General features: G+C 40.4%; 1 protein-coding gene and 1 long non-coding RNA gene across 3 annotated transcripts in view; one reads left to right on the plus strand and one right to left on the minus strand.

Annotated features, from left to right (window-relative positions):
• RORA (RAR related orphan receptor A) overlaps positions 1-18,341 on the minus strand; it is a 735,316-nt gene that overhangs the window by 196,646 nt on the left and 520,329 nt on the right. The gene's annotated exons all lie outside the window — the stretch shown is intronic.
• LOC107968495 (uncharacterized) lies at positions 366-16,331 on the plus strand. Its single transcript, XR_001709667.4, has 4 exons — positions 366-2,823; positions 11,634-11,728; positions 14,485-14,878; positions 15,948-16,331. It is a non-coding gene; the product is annotated as an uncharacterized LOC107968495 (long non-coding RNA).

Raw genomic sequence — 18,341 nt, forward strand, 5'->3', positions numbered from 1 at the left:
TGTGACAGAATGAGACTCCGTCTCCAAAACAACAACAACAAAATACTTACCTTGCATTCATAGATTTTATGAAGAAAAGTTTGGTATTGTTAGATTAGATGTACAAGCTATGTTCCCATATGGGATTTTAGACTCAGGAAATCTGGATTCTTTTCCCAGCTCTGCCACTTACCAGCTATATAATTTGGGGCAAGATACTCTCTCCGATCCTCAGTTTCCTCATCACTAAAAGGAGAGGAAAAAGATTTCTTCTTTCATTCTAAAATTCCACCACTAGAAATTTTAGGAATTAATCATGAATATACACAAGAGTTATCATAATATTATTTATATCAGCAAAACATTCAAGGGAACACCCAAATATTAGCAGTAGAGGATGGCAAATAAAGCATGATATGTTTACCAAATGGAAGACGCTACCATCATTAAAATAAAGAAAAATAAATCAGAGACAATGATGTTCCAGCTGCATTATGAGAAACAAAAAAATTCAAAGTCCCAAAGCATAGTATATCATTTTGTCAAAAAAGGAAAAAAAAATGTATAGCAAAAAGACAAAAAATACATACACCAAATTAATGAGAGTGATTATCTTTGGGTGGAGGAATTATGACTGATTTTTCTTTGTCTATGTTTTCTAAAATTTCTATAAAACACCTGTACAAATAAAATTATAATAATAAGAAAGAAAAGTTAATATTAAATAACTATTCCACAAGGTTACTGTGAAGATAAAATGAAATAAAGCAAGGCAATGTTGACCTAATATTAGTTTTTAATATTGCAAACATCTCTCTGTGACTGTTAGGAGACCCAGTTTCCTATGGCAAGTACTAATTGCATTATCCTTTCTAGAGAACCCTATGTGAAGTCTGAAGTGAAAGTGTGATAGCATAGCTGGCTACTTTCAGGAGTGCCCTATGGTGATGGATAATCTGATAATACTTGCCAAAATGGTAATCATAACCAATATGCTGATAAAGTTCTGAAAAATAAGGCTTGCTTAGTGCTTAGTACCATGTATTTTACGCAGTGCTCGAGAATGCAGCGAGAGACCTAGGGGCTGACGTGGGACAACTTTTGACTCCTAGGAAAACCACCACCCTTTAGCTACCACACAGGTGTTTGCCTAAGCCAATGACTATAGGGCATATGACTACAGTGTCAACACATACCAGCAACCAAAGGCCTGTGGAGACCTCTGCAGTACAGGTGCTACCTCAGAGACTGATCACAAAATCCTCAAGGCAGGAGTGAGCCCTTTCATCAGGACCTCCTGATAAATCTCCAGGAGTTAGTGCCCTGTAATACAAAGAGGATGACCTCTGGAGTCAGAAAGACCCAGGTTGCAAGCCCAGTTTCACTTACCAACTAGTCGTTTCACTTGAGGCAAGCTACTTAGCTTGAGCCTCAGTTTCAATATCTGTAGGATGGAAGTAAGGACACCTTTTTCATGAGGCTGTTGTGATTATCAAAAGGTATAGGCAGTGCAAAGCTGAAAGCAGTCAGCTGTCAGTGAATTCTATTATCTAAGCAATGTTATCTGATGGCAATGCATCTTACAGGAATGCATTGGAATGTTCCATAGAGAAGGGAAGGAAAAAAGGCCCATATGTCCTTGGGATGTGACACTAAGGTGGCCCTGAGCTTCAGAATAAACTATGGGTTCTTTCTGAGATTGACATACCTTGTTATATTTTGATTGATTTCAACTAGCACAGTTCTTCTCTTTTAAATTATTCTTTTTCCATTTGTCTTTTTTTAAATTTTAGTTTTAAAAAGGTTGTAACGGGTTGAGTTGCATCCCCCAAAAAGACACATTCAAGTCCTAACTCCTGATACCTGCGAATGTGACCTTATTTGGAAAGCATATCTTTATAGATATAATTAAGATGAAGCAATACTGGTCCAGGGGCCAGTCATCTGAATACTTAGACTAAGTATTTAGATTTAGTCTAAATTTAATTACTACTATCTGTGTAAGAGGAAGGAGAGGGAGATGTGCATTTAGGGACACAGACAACACATAGAGAAAAAGGCCACATGCAGATGGAGGAGGGATTGGAGTGACATAGCTATAAGCTCAAGAATGCCAAGGATTTCTAGCAACTACCAGAAGCTAGGAGAGAGGCTTCAGGAACTTCTTCCCTAAAGCCTTCAGAGGGAGCAAGGCTCTGCTGCCACCTTGATTTTGGGACTTCTAGCATCCAGAACTGTGAGAGAACGCCACCATCCTTTAGCTACCACACAGGTGTTTGCCTATGCCAATGACAATTGGCGTAAAACAATTTCTGTTGTTTTAAGCCACCCAGGTTGTGGCACTTTGTTACCACAGTTCCATGAAATTAATACAAAGGTCCAGGAAATGTTATGAGTGTAAGGTGTCTGGCAATAATACTCTGGGGTCCTCCAAAAACAGAGTGTAGCTGTTTTCTTGCTGCCCCACCAAATCCATTCTCCCATTCCTCCAGGGCAGTCAAGTTTTAGATGGACACATAGCCATCCAGTTAGAGGCTGTAATTCCCAGAGTCCCTTGCAGCTGGGTATGGCCGAAAGACTAGATTCTTACCAAGACATGTGACCAGGAGGGGCGTGTGTAACTTCCATGTCACTTAAAAGGAAGCTGTTCACTCTGGATATCCTTTCTCTCTCTCTTTCCATGGACTGGAACTTGCATAAGGCCATGACCCAGCTCCAGCCATGTGGGCAAGGCCACCTTTGGAGACAGGAGAGAGCACCCAGACAGGACCTGTGAGCAGAGCTTCCTTGGCAGCCTCCACTGGCTTCAATACCACAGGAGAGAGAAGCCAGCTTCTACCTCATGTAAGTCACTGTGTTCTTGAGTCTCTTTGCTACAATAGTTTTCAACCTTTACCCTAACAAATACACAGGGTTAGGAAATAACTAGTTTATAGATTAAAATCCCCAAATGTTAGATCTGGAATAAAGAAATTGTACCTCTCCCTGAAAAAGGACAGCAAACTGGGACTCAGAGGGATTAGGCAACTGTTTTCAAGTCAGCCAGCCGATTAGGAGCACAGCAAAAAGTAGCACCCTACACAGGAGTGGCTCTGTGGGCTCTGAGGCCTGGACGCGTTGAAGTCTTCCTGTTACCATACAGGACACCTCAACTGGACCCAGGAACAATTTCACTAGCCTTACTTAGAAGCTCCATGGAAGCCAGAGTGACTTTTTGAACTATAAATCCGATCACATCAGTCCCCTGCTCAAACTCCTTCCACAGTTAAGAGGGTCCTACATGATCTGGCTGCCTGGTTCTCCAACCTAGTGTCTCCCTCTCTCTCTGTCTCACCCATCTCAGTCTTCCACACTAGCCATCTTAAATTTTCTCTAAAGCTCTAAGCTTGCTCCAGACTCACATCCTTTCTGTTTGTAGTTCCCTCTGCCTGTCTCACTTTCCCTCCACTTCTCCGCAGGTCTCCTTCACATCCATTCAGATCTTTGCTCAGCTCTCATCTCCTGCTAGAATGCTTCCCAGCCAGCTTATCCACATTCGCTCTCCCTGCCCCCCTCTCCATTTTGCTTTACTTTGTATCTTCACAATGGTTCCCTCCTCCTGACATTCTATGATATAGTTGCATGTCTTCCCAACAATTTCAATTCTTGAAGCAGGGACTTCCCATCCTTGGTATACCACTGTATTTGTGATGCCTAGAATGGTGCCTGGCACATAGATACTCACAAAAAATTGTTAACTGAGGATCAGAAAAACTTGTTAAGTGAATGAAGTTGACTCCCCAAAGCCACACATCTAGTTTACCAATAGTGACTCCAAAGCTCCTGGAAGTGTGTAGAGAAGACAAGAGGAGCATAGAGGGTGAGACAAGTGCTAACTGAGAAGGTCGGGGACATCTAAAGAGAGGTTTGCACAGCTGAAGAGAAACTGGAAGGCTACATACAAAGAGTGAGAGGGGAGAGAACACACGCTAACCCCAGGACCCAAAGCAAAGGTCAGGCAATCAATAGAAAAGTTAAAATGGCACTTTTAAACACTTGTGATAAAATTGATTTGGTCATTACCAGGGCTGAACACAGGGCATGCATGCTTCATCTGTTAGAAAGATCTTTATGATCTTGTTAGCAGATCCCCAACCCAGAAGCTGTAAAGGTTATAACCCAACTTGTAAAACTAATCTCATATTGGCTCTGGGATAATAAAGAATCTGCAGAAAACTTTTTAGTTAACCATATGCTACATACAGCAAGAAGCCAGGCTTGTGTGGCTGGCTTCTCCTACATGGCAATTCAGGATAACTCTCTCATTTCTGAGATTGAGAAAACTATTTTGGAAACAGTGATTTCAATATGCATAGTTCTTAGATACAACAGCTTAGAGGTTAACTTGAGTTTAGCAATTTCTCTCCTATTCAAAGTGATTTTATAATAAAAAGTCAGCATGCCATTCCCATTGAATTAAGCTGGGATCAGTTGGAATAGTAGTTTGGCAAAACTGTTTTTGCCAGATTTTAAAAAAAATACACTTTATTTTTAAAGATAGCTCTGTTTTATATTTGCATAATCCCAATTGTAAATATTTAGTTTATTATTATTATTACTTAATCTGTGAATTTTGGGTCATTCTTCCTAAATAAAACAATGCAGCATCATTTCTTGACTAATACTCTTTTGGACCACATGGCAGGTCTATGGGGTAGTACAGAAAGGAAAAATGAGTTCACGCTACATAGCAGGTCCAGAAAACAGAACACAATAACAATCACAAAACATTTCTAAGCAGCCCTGTAAAGGAAACAAGGGAGAATGTGAGAGCACTGGGCATTTACTTTTGAGCAGGATGCATGCTAAAATATGTAAAGATGAATTGATATGATGTCTGGGGTTTGCTTTAAAATGCTTTAGCAAAGGGAAACAGGGATAGATAAAGCAAGTGTGACAAAATGTTGGTAAGGCTGAATCTGGGTGTTGGGTATAGGGCAGTTCATTCCACTGTTGCCCCTCTTTGCATTCATGTTTGAAATTTTCATAATAAAAAATTCAAGCCAGTAAGGGCTGGCTGGAAAACTTTAAAAAGAGGTTCAATCTCTCTAAAACCGTGTGAGTGATCCCAACCAAAAGAAAGCCCAGGACCAGACGGATTTACAGCTGAATTCTACCAGAGCTACAAAGAGGAGCTGGTACTATTTCTTCTGAAACTATTTTAAACAATTGAAAAAGAGGGACTCCTCCCTAACACATTCTATGAGGCCAGCATCATCCTGATACCGAAACCTGGCAAAAATACAACAAAAAAAGAAAACTTCAGGCCAATATCCCTGATGAACATTGATGCAAAAATCCTCAATAAAATACCAGCAAACTGAATCCAGCAGCACATCAAAAAACAAATCCACCATGATCAAATTGGCTTCATCCCCGGGATGCAAGGCTGGTTCAACATGTGCAAATCAATAAATGTAATTCATCACATAAACAGAACTAAAGACAAAACCACATGATTATCTCAGCAGATGCAGAAAAGGCCTTCAATAAAAGTCAACATCCCTTCAGGTTAAAAACTCTCAATTAACTAGGTATTGATGGGACATACCTCAAAATAATAAGAGCCATTTATGACAAACCCACAGCCAATATCATGCTGAATGGGCAAAAGCTGGAAGCATTCCCCTTGAAAACTGGCACAAGACAAGGATGCCCTCTCTCACCACTCCTATTCAACATAGTATTGGAAATTCTGGCCAAGGCAATCAGGCAAGAGAAAGAAAGAAATATTCTTTCAAACAGGAAGAGAGGAAGTCAAACTGTTTGCAGATGATATGATCCTATATCTAGAAAACCCCACTGTGTTAGCCCAAAAGCTTCTTAAGCTGATAAGCAACCTCAGCAGTCTCAGGATACAAAATCAATATGCAAAAATCACAAACATTCCTATTCACCAACAGTAGACAAGCAGAGAGCCAAATCGTGAATGAACTCCCATGCAGAAGTGCTACAAAGAGAATAAAATACCTAGGAATACATCTAAGAAGGGGAGTGAAGGGCCTCTTCAAGGAGAACTACAAACCACTGCCCAAGGAAATAAGAGAGGACACAAACAAATGGAGAAACATTCCATCCTCATGGATAGGAAGAATCAATATCATGAAAATGGCCATACTACCCAAAGTAATTTATAGATTCAATGCTATTCCCATTAAACTACCATTGATTTTTTTTTCACAGAATTAGAAAAAACTACTTTAAAATTCATATGGAACCTAAAAAGAGCCCGTATAGCCAAGACAATCCTAAGCAAAAAGAACAAAGCAGGAGGCATCATGCTGCCTGACTTCAAATTATACTACAAGGCTGCAGTAACCAAAACAGTTGGCAGCATGTTTTCAATCTACTTTCTGATTTCCTCATCTCCCTCTGTGAAGTAAGTAGTGAAGATACTGTTGGATCCATTTTGCAGTGAGGAAATTGAGTGTCAGAAAGGTGGAGGGGCATGTTTAAGGTCAAATGGTCCCTGTAAGGCAGAGCTGGGCCAGAGCTCAGTCAAAGGTTTTTGTTTCAGTGGCCATTAAACTTATTTCCTCCTCCTCCTGACACTGGCCCAGTGATTTAAATGCTCCTCCCATGCCCACATCAAAAGTCAAAGGTACCCGGCAAAAAGCACAGAAGACGAGCATCTGAACTCTGGCTCAAGAGCTCCCTGTGGTCTCCGTGCCTTGCAGCGTTAACTCTTTCACCAATAGGCTCTCCTAGCTTTACATTCTGGTTGTCCCTTCTCATTTCGTACAGTTTGGATTTGACAAATGAGAGTTTCGATGGTGTATTGTTGTGCACATAACTGCCCCTCCGTTCTACCCACCTTGTATTTGTGAGCAAGAGATATATCCAGGACTGGAGGGGCCTCGCCCAAACCTCGAGGACACTCCTCACTGCCAGGGTGAGAGACTGGACCCTTATGATATTGTATTATCCAAATGCACGTGGATCAATCCTGCCACACACAGCCAAGTGTTCCCTTGTCTTTGCTTTTCCCCACATAATGTAAAACCAGCACTCTCAAGGCCTTTACAAATTGGTAAATCAACCCATATGCAGTGAGGTCACTTTAGTTACCTCTAATTTCAGAGCTGTCACTAATTGGTCCCAGAATCTCTTTAAATTCAGGTCTACAGGGCCAGAAAGAAGCTTGAAATTATTTGAATACCTCATTAATGGACAATGTATGAACAATTTGATCTTTCAGCGCAAAGTGGGATTTATTTGTCTATGAAATCTCAGGCTTGCCATCTACCCCCGGTTGACTGCATAATTGTTCTTGCCCTGCCCCATGTTAGTCAGGTACTATGTTAGGTGATGGGGAACAATGGCAGACAAGATAGTAATGATCCCTGCGCTCATGGTGCTTAGGAGGAAAGGCCTATGTATGTATTCTAGTACCAGCCAAAGCCTCTGCTAGTGACCCAAATTCCACCCTGCCCATACATGTTGCATCAGCCCCACCCACGTTCCTAGAAGCCATCTCTTCTCCCTAGGGAAGCCCCAACACTGCTCTTCATATCCACAACTTTAAGGAGCAAAAAGTATTTTAGGGACACTGAAAAAATTCAGGCTATACTAACTTAGCCCAACCCTTAGCATGTTCTCTTTTCATCTTTGTCACTTGAGACCCTGTTGACTTTTTTGTGAGGGTGCCAATATCCATCCGAGTATGTACATGACAGGGACCTCTTCTTGGCTTATACATTTCCTCCTACAAACATCTTGATTTTTTTTTTCACTTGCATTTCACCAGATCCTGTTACAGGATCTAAATATTCCAAATAATTCTTACAATTGCTATATGATGAAGAGAACGGATCCTGTTACTCTTTATTTACGTACATAAAACCCGTGCCTCAGTTTCCAAGGTAACAGAACAAAGAAAACAAGTCATCACCCTGATGCCAATACGGACGAAGGTCAGACAGCTTTGATCTCAGACACCAGGCACTTTTCAGCCAGCGCAACATTCTCATTTTTCATGATTCCTGCCCCGCGCCCCCATGTCTCCACAGCTATGCTTCCTGTGGCTTACTGAAGGGTGCTTTAAATATGGCTCGAGAAAGTACACGGAGGAAGCAAGTAAACTTTCAGGATTTTAATTCCAGCAAATGAAGGCAAAAGTGACTAATCAGAGTGAAGAGGACTCAGTCAGGAGCATCAGTCGCAGAATGAATCAGCCTCAGCCAGCAAGTATGGCACAAAGCACTGTTCCTGCGACCACCAAGCCACAGATAAACCACCGGCGCTGCAAAGAACTCCTACATCACTTATAAGCTGACAGAAGTCTTATTATTATTATATATTATGCTGAAACTCTGAGCCTTACTGTAAGTCATCATTTTATATAGTTTTCACAATGACAGTAAAATCCTGCCACAAGTGGCACTGTCAACTTTTCTATGAGCACTTTCTTTTCCTCACGGTGACATTCAAAGTTCAGAGTCTCCTTCATCTAAAGGAGCTGTCCTATCAGCTCGCAAATGGGAACAATTCATTTAACCTGCACTCCAAGTACAGCCACGGAGCCGAGTAAAATATGTATAGGATCCAGGGGGAATCGGTCCTCCCAGCTGGCCCCTCCTGCCATTTGATTCATTGACGAGAGTCCCACTTTCTTTCCACTTAGGCTGATTTACAGAAAAAAAAAAAGACATTCCAGAAAAATTAAGTTAACTATTAGCCAAATCCCCTCTAGCTGCTGGCTTGGATTATATAACAACTCCCTAATTCCAGAAGCTAAGGAACAGAAGGCCAGCATTTTCTCTGATTTCCTATAGTTTTAAAGCCTTTCCACTCTACCCTCCTTTTCTCCCAGCCCACTGCACCACCACATCACCACATACGCCTTTGACAGCCTACATGGCTCATATTCCTCATTTATTTTAATTATATTGGGTGCTTCTGCTTACACACTGCAATGTATCCTGGCTTCATAAAATACTCACTTTATATGACCCTTGCTTGCTGCCTTTGACCCACTCACCGTGAAACACTTGCGGAGCCAAAATTCTAGGAAAAGCACCTGCAGTTATTAATGCATTAAACCAGTGTTCTGAAACGACTAAATGCATTATTTCTGCTGTAGAAGAAAATGCTGAGGTGAAGCCAGAGCAAAGGTAAAAGACCTGGTTTTCCTAAAATGGATATAGCCTTAGAGGCATTTATATTCTCGGAGGACACAGTCCTGATTCTTCTGATCATTTTTCAAATCGACTTAATGAGTGGGAGATGGCCTGCTCATTAAACTGATATAATAGGTAAATATCACCTGCATTTAGGGTGGGCAACAGAAAGAGGGCAACTGTTTTCTGGGATTGTAAAGGATTTGCAAAGGGAGCAAAAATGCGGGCCTGGTTTCTGAACGAGATTTGTGTTCTGCTCTCACTTTTGACTGGCTGCCACAATACACAGGGCGAGAGATTTTTAAGCTTTCATGAACTAAAAGCAACGCCAATTGCTATGGATTGCTTTTTATAGAATTTCGAGTAACTTCACATTACAAATGTTACCTCTGCTTATGACTTCCTTAAAAGATAACCAAATGCCAAGCCCATTGGAATAAACATCTAGAGCAAAGAGCTACATGTACCCCAACAAACTGTTTTTTCAAAAGCCACAAGCCTAGGTTAGATGCTTTGTCTACCACACTGCCGCTCAAGTGAAGCCTCCCTTCTTCCATCTTCCAAGTACAGCCAAAACCCTAAATACAACCTTTTTAAGGATCCTTTACAAAGTGGATGTTAAAAGTGAACAAAACCTCATTGAACCATCTATTCTTCTTGCTTTAACCTGCAGAGTCATCTACATTTGCTATTTCCTTCAAGTCTACTTTTTTTTTTTTTTTTCCAAACACTGGAAACTTCAGAGCCACTCACACATTGCAGTAATTCTGCCTGCTTGCTCTACATAAAATAAGGCCTGCTCTTGGGTTCACACAATCAGGCCGGTTACTCAGTAGAATCCGTGGTCTAGGGTAACTCTGAAGAGACGTAAATTTCTAATTTTTATACTTTCCTCAAATTTCGTATGTTATTTTTGTTATTTCAAAATCCAGTGCTTTATAATAAATTTATAGGGTGCCTAAGGGGGTCTCCATTCATATTATATGGTATCTCATTCACGGCTCCTCTGGGAGAGAAACACAGAGTTATACCTCTCAGTCAGCCAACAACACTTCCGCTTGTGAAGTTCCTATATAATAATGAGAAACAAGGCTCCTGTGGGTATCCCACACATGTGTGTAAAATAAACGCCTACAAAGTGAAAATGATGCCATGCTACACTTAAAGCAGGATCATGTGGGTAAGCTGGAAAAAACACTTCCGTGTCTGTAGTCGTGAAGTGATTCTGTATTTTATTGTAGACATTGTATCAAGTCTCAGTTTCAAGTGATTTTTATATATACTCCATGCTTCAGCTGAGATGTCTTCTGTTCCTCCTTCTTTCCAGGAGCGTCAGCAGCTATAGTCAAGTTTCGAGAATGGGGAATGCTGTGGGAGTGTGCAGACAATGGCCTAAAAACAATAAAAAAGCCCCACTAAAAGCTGGCTTGCTTTTGATTATTACTCTGTGCTGACAATTCTTAGTAATGTCAGTGATAAAATAAATTACTGGGCCGACCACTCCCTAGCCTGCCCCTCGTTGACATGGCACTGTGAAAGCACGCCAATATCTTTCTTAAGAAGGATACATTATGATTTAAATACTGAAAATACTATATATTCACTGTAGGACATGTAGAAAAAAATTTTAAATGTTTTAAAGGAGAATTAAAATTTACATTAACTCTACCACTTATTGATAATCATAGCCCTTTATGTCATAATTACTTTTTTGGTTATTAAAAGTAATTCTACTATAAATATCCTTGTTACATAGATTTCTTTTGGCATTTGTGTTTTTTTGTTTTTGGAAGTACATTCTTGAAAGTTTAACTTTTAAAAAGCATTGAATAGATATCATCGTGTCCTGTAAAAAGTGTTTACCAATTTATAATTCCTAGATTAGTGTACACCTGTCCCAATGCAGAACTTTATCATGAAAAATAAATCCTGATAATTTAACTGGCTAAAAAGGTGTCCCTTTAAAATTGACATTTCTTTGTTTAATTATGATGTTGTTTTGTCTGCATTTTTAAAAAATTTTGTTTTTGTTGTCTAAGTTTCTTGACTTTTGTATTTCCTCTTTTGTTAATCGCCTGTTCATAATCTTTGCTCACTTTTGTATTGTGGTATTAGTCCTTTACTACTTACTAATTTATAAGACTTCTGTATAGTTAATCATATGTTGCTTGTCTCCCCAGTTTTTCTTTTAACTTTTGTTTAGTTTGTTTCTTGTATATGTAAACTAGCTCTACCACTTATTGATAATGATAGCCCTTTATGTAATTTCTACCTTTTTGGTTATTAAAAATAATTCTACTATAAATATCCTCTTTAAAATATCCAACCTAGTAATCTTTTATTTATGGTTTCTGCCTTTCCTTGCATGCCTATAAGGACTTTATTTATTGCAAAAATATATTCACCTATACTTAAAATATTTTTATGATTTTACTTTTTATATTTAATTTAAAAATTCAAATAAAATTATCTAAATATACTTTTTTCTTGCTCTAGTTTAGCTTGCACAGAAATTGTTTCACTCCACTTCTCAAGATTTGAATCTAAACAACACACCAACTATCTTATGTCTTTCTTTGTTCTCCCGAGAGGTATGTCACTGTGTCTGTTGTGTCAGAAAAAAAATCAGGATATCAAAAAGGCTTAGAGCCAAATTCTAGCCCCAAAAATTTACATGTAGAATCTGAGTTAGCTCACCTCTTCTTTAGAAAATAAGGCCAACCATTGAGATTTGGGGCATCTATTTCTTAAATTTGTTTTTACTGAGTAAACCTCGGCAAGTTTCCTGACTTCTTTGTAAAATGGGGATTCTAATAAGAGAAGCACAGTACTGTAGCATCTATATTTAACACTTTCTGTAACAGATTACTGGTATAACAGGAAGTTTCACTTTTATCTTTATTGTATTTAGTTTTTGCCTGCCACAACAACTACTTAGGATATTTTAATATTTACCAAGAGTTTTCCAAATAGGGCTAATTCTATTTAAAAAAAAAAAGAGCCCTTGTGCTATTTATACAAGCTTGTTTAGATTAGGATTATATTCCTGAAGCTAAGAGGGCTTCATTTGCTGATTTCAGACGAAGTACACATAAAGAACATGAAATGACACTGCTGAGACTGTTCCACTAGTTTTCTGTTTTTTGTCCGGAAGGAAAGCCAGGGAGGTCAGAGAGACAGTAAGTTCTTTGCAGAGAGGTCCACCCTGCCCAGATATGGGAACTGTGCTCATTAGGAGAAGTAGTGGGGGAGAGGATGCACATATTTTCTGAAAAAACTGGAGCATGGGAAGAATAATGTGCACACTGGCCATCAAATGAGATTTGAATAACAATTTACCACTCTATTCAAAAGTGTCTAAAATATAACAACCCCTCTTTATTACTCCCTTTTGCCAGGACATTTGCCATCCCAGAGGTACTAAGGGACAAAATTTTCAGCAGCAATGCATTCCTTAAAGAGAAGGACAGCAGGGTAGTTCACCTTTGATCCTGTCTGACCATACCCCAAATCCTTGACATCCTTAGCTTTGCAGAAACTGGAGGAAGCAGAGCCAATGTGATGATGCTTAAGGGAAATCTTTCATGCCACTGATAGGAAACAGGAATCCAAAGGACATTTTAAACTCATTCCTCAAAGATATGGGGATGAGTATAATTTACATTCATCCTCTACTTCATGATGGGGAAAGAACAGCCCAGTAGTCACAGCAAGAAAAAAGTCAGGAATCTTTTCACTGGTGTATTTCATCAGCAATAAATGTTTCCCCAACAAAATGCTGTATTCAAGGCATCAAGGAAGTTACTTAATGAAGAAAGGCACCTGGCTTCTCAGCCTTTATAGCTCTCCAAATGTTCCATGTTTTTAAAGACCTCCAAGCTTTTTTCTGTTCCTTCTTCTAGGGATGCTCTTTCCTTTTTCTTGACTGGGCTAATTCCCATTTATCCTTCAAATCCAAAGCAGGGCTTCACTTTGTCATCACACCCAGAGTATATTGGTTGTCTCTCCCTAGCACATCCTTAATCCACCCTGCTGTGGTCTGTTGTGCAGGTTGGTCACAGTCCAAGGTCATGGGTGAAGGGATGGGTGGGGACATGTTTCATTCGCCGATTGCCAAGCCATGTGCCCTGGTTTGGGTTTGCCTCCACCCCGAGGAAGGAGGCACCTTTTAAAAATCACCCAAAGGTGGCCTACTCTTCTCTGCACTTACCATTCTCTTGTTTACTTGTCTGTCTGTTCACTACTCCCACCACGTACATTCATCCCTCACTATCTTCCCTCTCAAAGAATATAGAACATCACTCCTTCCAATTAAGTACACGGACAATATCTTTTATCTCTTGATCCTAAGCCCCTGCCATTGTGTCTGGCACATAATAGCTTCTTGGAAAATATCTCTTGAATATTTGCTGAATGAATCAAATGTGCCTTCAGGAAAGGTACAGCTTTATGCAAACGCCTTAGCTTCCTAGAAGTACTGTAAAAAAAGCTTCACATGGGCAAGAACCACCATGGATCAAAGGGGACTGAAGAAGTTAGGAGAAGTTTATGGAGGAAGTGAGTCAGTATCTCACAGGATCTCACAGAGAAACTTCTAACTGGGGATTCAGTTTCTCTCAATTTAGTGTCTGGTGAACAAAGGATTTGGAACTCACCGACGTACTGCCTCTGCTCTCCCCTGTAACTGTGAGAATGCATTCACTAGCTCAATCACTCACCGCAATATTTATCCATCACCTACCACATGCAGAACTCTGACAATGCCCAGGCCCTCCACCCGCAGCACAGGCTCTGGGGAGTGCCCTGTCCCTGACTCGGTCTGCTGTGATTTTTCCTGCTCTTGTCCTTGCGGGCCCATGCTGTTTCTATAGGAGAGAGAGGAACGGTGCTCCTCTCCTTCCGTGTCGCAAACATGCTCACCAGTGACCTCAGAAGTCTGGAGGGAAGAGTGATGAGGCAGTGTTTTAAAAGGGCTGTGAGGTTATCAGGGACTGTTACATCAGTCTTTGACTCTTCAAAGGCCTGGAATACTGTAAGACAAAGCAACTTCTCATAAAGGTCACATTTCTGTAATTCCCTCTGAGACCCTCCCGAGGAACGCTTAATTGATCAACTAACATGCAGGAAATGCTCTAAAAGGCAGTTTTCACAAACTGGTGGAGGATAAAGACAAGATCTTTCTGAGAGAGGTAGTTTAGGATTATAGCTGAGAGCACAGGCAGATGATGGAGTTTGAGGCTGGGATCAGTGCTTACCAGCGGTGGAACATTGGGCAAGTCACTTACCCTCTCAAAGCCTTGGCTTTCTCTTCTGTGAAACTGAAATAATGATGGTACTCTTCTCATAGGGTTGTAATTCGGCTTCAATGATCTTTTTTTTTTTTTTTTGAGACAGAGTCTCGCTCTGTCACCCAGGCTGGAGTGCAGTGGTGCGATCTAGGCTCTCTGCAACCTCAACCTCTGCCTCCTGGGTTGATGCGATTCTCCTGCCTCAGCCTCCCGAGTAGCTGGGATTACAGGCACGAGCCACCATGCCTGGCTAATTTTTGTATTTTCAGTAGAGATGGGGTTTTGCCATGTTGGCCAGGCTGGTCTTGAACTCCTGACCTCAAGTGATCCGCCCGCCTCGGCCTCCCAAAGTGCTGGGATTACAGGCGTGAGCCACCGCACCTGGCCAGTTTCAAGGATCTTATGTCTGCAAACCATCAAGCAATGACCAGTGTGGAATGAACTCCTTCAAGGGTATGTGAATAACCTTAGGAAGTCACATCACTTATAAGCCAGTATTAATATTAATGTTACCTAGCTTGGAAAATTTTACAAGGATTAACTGAAACAATGCATGTGCAAGTGGTTGTCACATGGTAGGTCCTAAAAACGGTAGTTCCTTAAGATTATTGGCATGAGATTTTTCTATGATGCTATGTTTAAAACTTCATTCTTGAAGGCTGACTTTAACTCGGTTTGTTTGGGAGGAAGCCCTCTCCTTCCATGGTCACCTTGTGTGGAATGGTGGAATGGGCCTTTTCCCTCTTGCCATTTTCATTCAAAATATCTGTGGCAGTGCTGCGGAATATTCCAATACGTCCTCTTGACCTCTATCCATAAACAGCCTTTCTCACAATGAGATGTTCCGAGTTTAGGAGCCTTGCTATTTTCAACAAAGAATTAATTGCAAAGTAATTAAGTTTAGAGCAAGGGAATAGATGAACCCTGTCTATCATAAAGGAACAGTGTGGATGGTGACATAATGGAGCAAGGAGACGATGCTTCAGATTAACACACACACACACACACACACACACACACAATCTCTTTTCTAAAGCACACAAAGAAACCTCCCATCACATATATTGACAAGATAAATCTAAGCTGCTTAAAGAAGCACTTAATTTTGTTCTCATTAAGTCGCAGGGTTAAGGGCTTTACCCTCAACGCCCATGGAAGCAATGTTAGGTTTTCACCTTGGAAAGTTCTCTGAGGCCCTAAGTCCATTGACAAATATAGCACTAAGATGTGTTACAGAAAATTGCATCTGAAAGCCAGTTGCTTTGCTGGCCTCATTCCCACTTGGCTCTGTGTTCTTCAATGAACATAGAACGCACAGAGAGCACCAGAGGGGCACACGTGTTCATCCCTCTGCCTTAACGCACACAAATTCACGACTGATCAGCAGTGGATCTAAGGTGGGAGGGTGTGCAGCTTAGATGGGGACAGTCACAAGCCGGTTTTACTACTAGAGCTAGGAGGCTTAATCTTCTTAATAGCGATTAGGTTGATGCCACCCTAACATTTTCTCTGGTTATTTCAGGGACTGAGAAGGTGCCAGCTCACATCACACATCCTTTCTGATGATATGAATGGAGAAGTCTATGTCATAATTTAAGGTGCATTCTTACACATCCTGTGTTCTGATTAGAGCAATATATTGCCAGATACCTCAACTTTGCACCTGAAAACACAGTACCTGGGATTTAAGAAATATTTGAGCACTTGAAAGGAAGAAAGAAAAAAAAAAAAAGGAAAGAAGGGAAGGAAGAAGGTCTAGAAGGACACATACCAAAATTTTAACTGTGATCGTATCTAGTAATTTTCTTCCTTTCTACTTTTATGTCTTTTCCATAATTGTTATAGTGAGTATTGTTTTACTTTTATGACGGGTACAATAAAATGAACTTGATTTTGATCATTTACTAAAACTGCTTTCAAAAAACATCAATTCTAATACAACGTGCTTTAAAAGTCTTCATTACCCTCAAGGAATTTTACCTCTGACTCTAGGCAACACAGCCGTGACAAAAATGCGCCACTCCAAGCTGCAATAGACAAAGTCTAAAGTTAAGGTTTTTCCCGAGGTGTTTACATCTCGGCTCTTCTCTGGTGCTTTTTCATGGTTTGGTTTGGAGGTGAGTTGTAGGAGGGGCCACACCGGCATGCGGTTGCAAGGAGAGAAGGGTGTTGCTGCCCTCCCGGCATCACACCCATCCTAAGAGCAAACACAACCCACAAACTTGGGTGTCATGCTGCCTGGGTGGCTCCCCAAAGGTGCCGGAGGCACACTCCTAGAGGGTGGGGCCGAGGAAGCTGAGAGGCAAAAAAATAAAAACAATGGCCAGGGCTCTGTTGGGCAAGGTTTTCTGTTGTCTTCTTTCTTCTTGCCCCTACTGTCCACAGTATTTGGCTAGGTTTTGCTTAAATCTTTCAGAGAGGAGTGTTAACCTCCCAAAATGAAATAAAATATAAAAGGAAATAAAATAAAAGCTTGAAACAGATGACCAGGAATGCCATAGAAAGAACGTAGAGATAGAACTAAAGTTTAGGGTACTTCAAATGTGTAATCTAGGTCGGACGGGCACTGATTCACAGAATACTGTATTAGAGACCCTCACAGCAAGCCTTGTTGGTTATTGATTCAGTTCCAGACCATGGTTACCTTTCGGTATTGTACAATATTGGCTTGAAGTGCTCCACGTTTGCACCCCTGACTCATATTGCTCTGGATGGTGAATGAGCTTGCACACGACATCACATTGCTCCCCACTCTGACCTACATTATGTTTTGCTGTGAATGACTTTAATGGATTAAGATCTGATTGGCATGAGCTTCCACGTCTGACTGCCGAGGGTTGGTAATGCTTTTCGTGAGCCCACAGAGGCACTGCAGACGTTTGCTCTGAGTTTTCTTCTCGAAAATTTTGCTTTGTGTTTTGTTTTGCTTTCCTCCTAGTAAGAGTATCGTTCTCATTATGACATTTTTGTGCCAGAAAAAAAAAAAAGAAAGAAAAAGTGAGCAGTTCCCTACCTACACAGTGAAAAAACCTAGGTGGTTTTTATTGTTATCCAAAACACAGGGCATGCTGAACTGGTTTCATTTGAAGGCAGGGCTTGTATTAAATGCCAAATAAGGAATTTTTACACAATGTGGAAAATGAGGCAAATATAAAATGAATATTGGGTTGAGCTTTCCCTGAAATTTCTGTGGACTGGAGTTTGGATTTAAAATTTTCCACTCATAACTTACATTATCAATTTGTGGACTATCACCACAAGTATGTGCATAATGATGACCCTGTGATTTCTGAACAGTTACTTAACTACAATGGGATTTAATCAAAGGATTCAACAATTGTAGGGGCAAAAGGCCGTAAAATGAACAAACTTAGAACTGTAGAGCTGTCTTTACTATGCAATTATGATAACGGTCGAGACAAGGCCATTTTCTAAAAGCAGAGAGGTGATTGTAGTGTCTATTTTCTTTGGTAACTAAGACCTTAAAAACAAGCTTCTGAAGTTATGGTTAGAATTAGAAATCCATCCCATCCCCTTCACCAACCAACCAACTGACATTTTTTTATTATTAAAATTTTTTAAAATATATATTCTGTTCTATAGACTGTAAGAATTAGGAAAACTGGGAGATAATTTCTCTAAAGGGAAGTATAATCTATTTGCTTAATGATCCTACAAGGAGCTAATAAGTATCATCTCTCTTAGAAATAATAATACTTTGCTTTTATATAGAATCTTTCTCCAAGGACTGCAAAGTATATTACAGATAATATCTAATTAATCCTCTTAGGGTCCCCAGGTGAAAGGGAAGTGGCAGGTATTATGAAGGTTCATTGGCACCATCAACATGTCTCAGGTGAGGAAATGGAGCTATAGAAAGCACGGTAAAAAGGGCACACGCATAGTTATTTAGGCT

Source organism: Pan troglodytes, chromosome 16, assembly GCF_028858775.2.
Source record: "Pan troglodytes isolate AG18354 chromosome 16, NHGRI_mPanTro3-v2.0_pri, whole genome shotgun sequence".
Lineage (NCBI taxonomy): Eukaryota > Metazoa > Chordata > Mammalia > Primates > Hominidae > Pan > Pan troglodytes.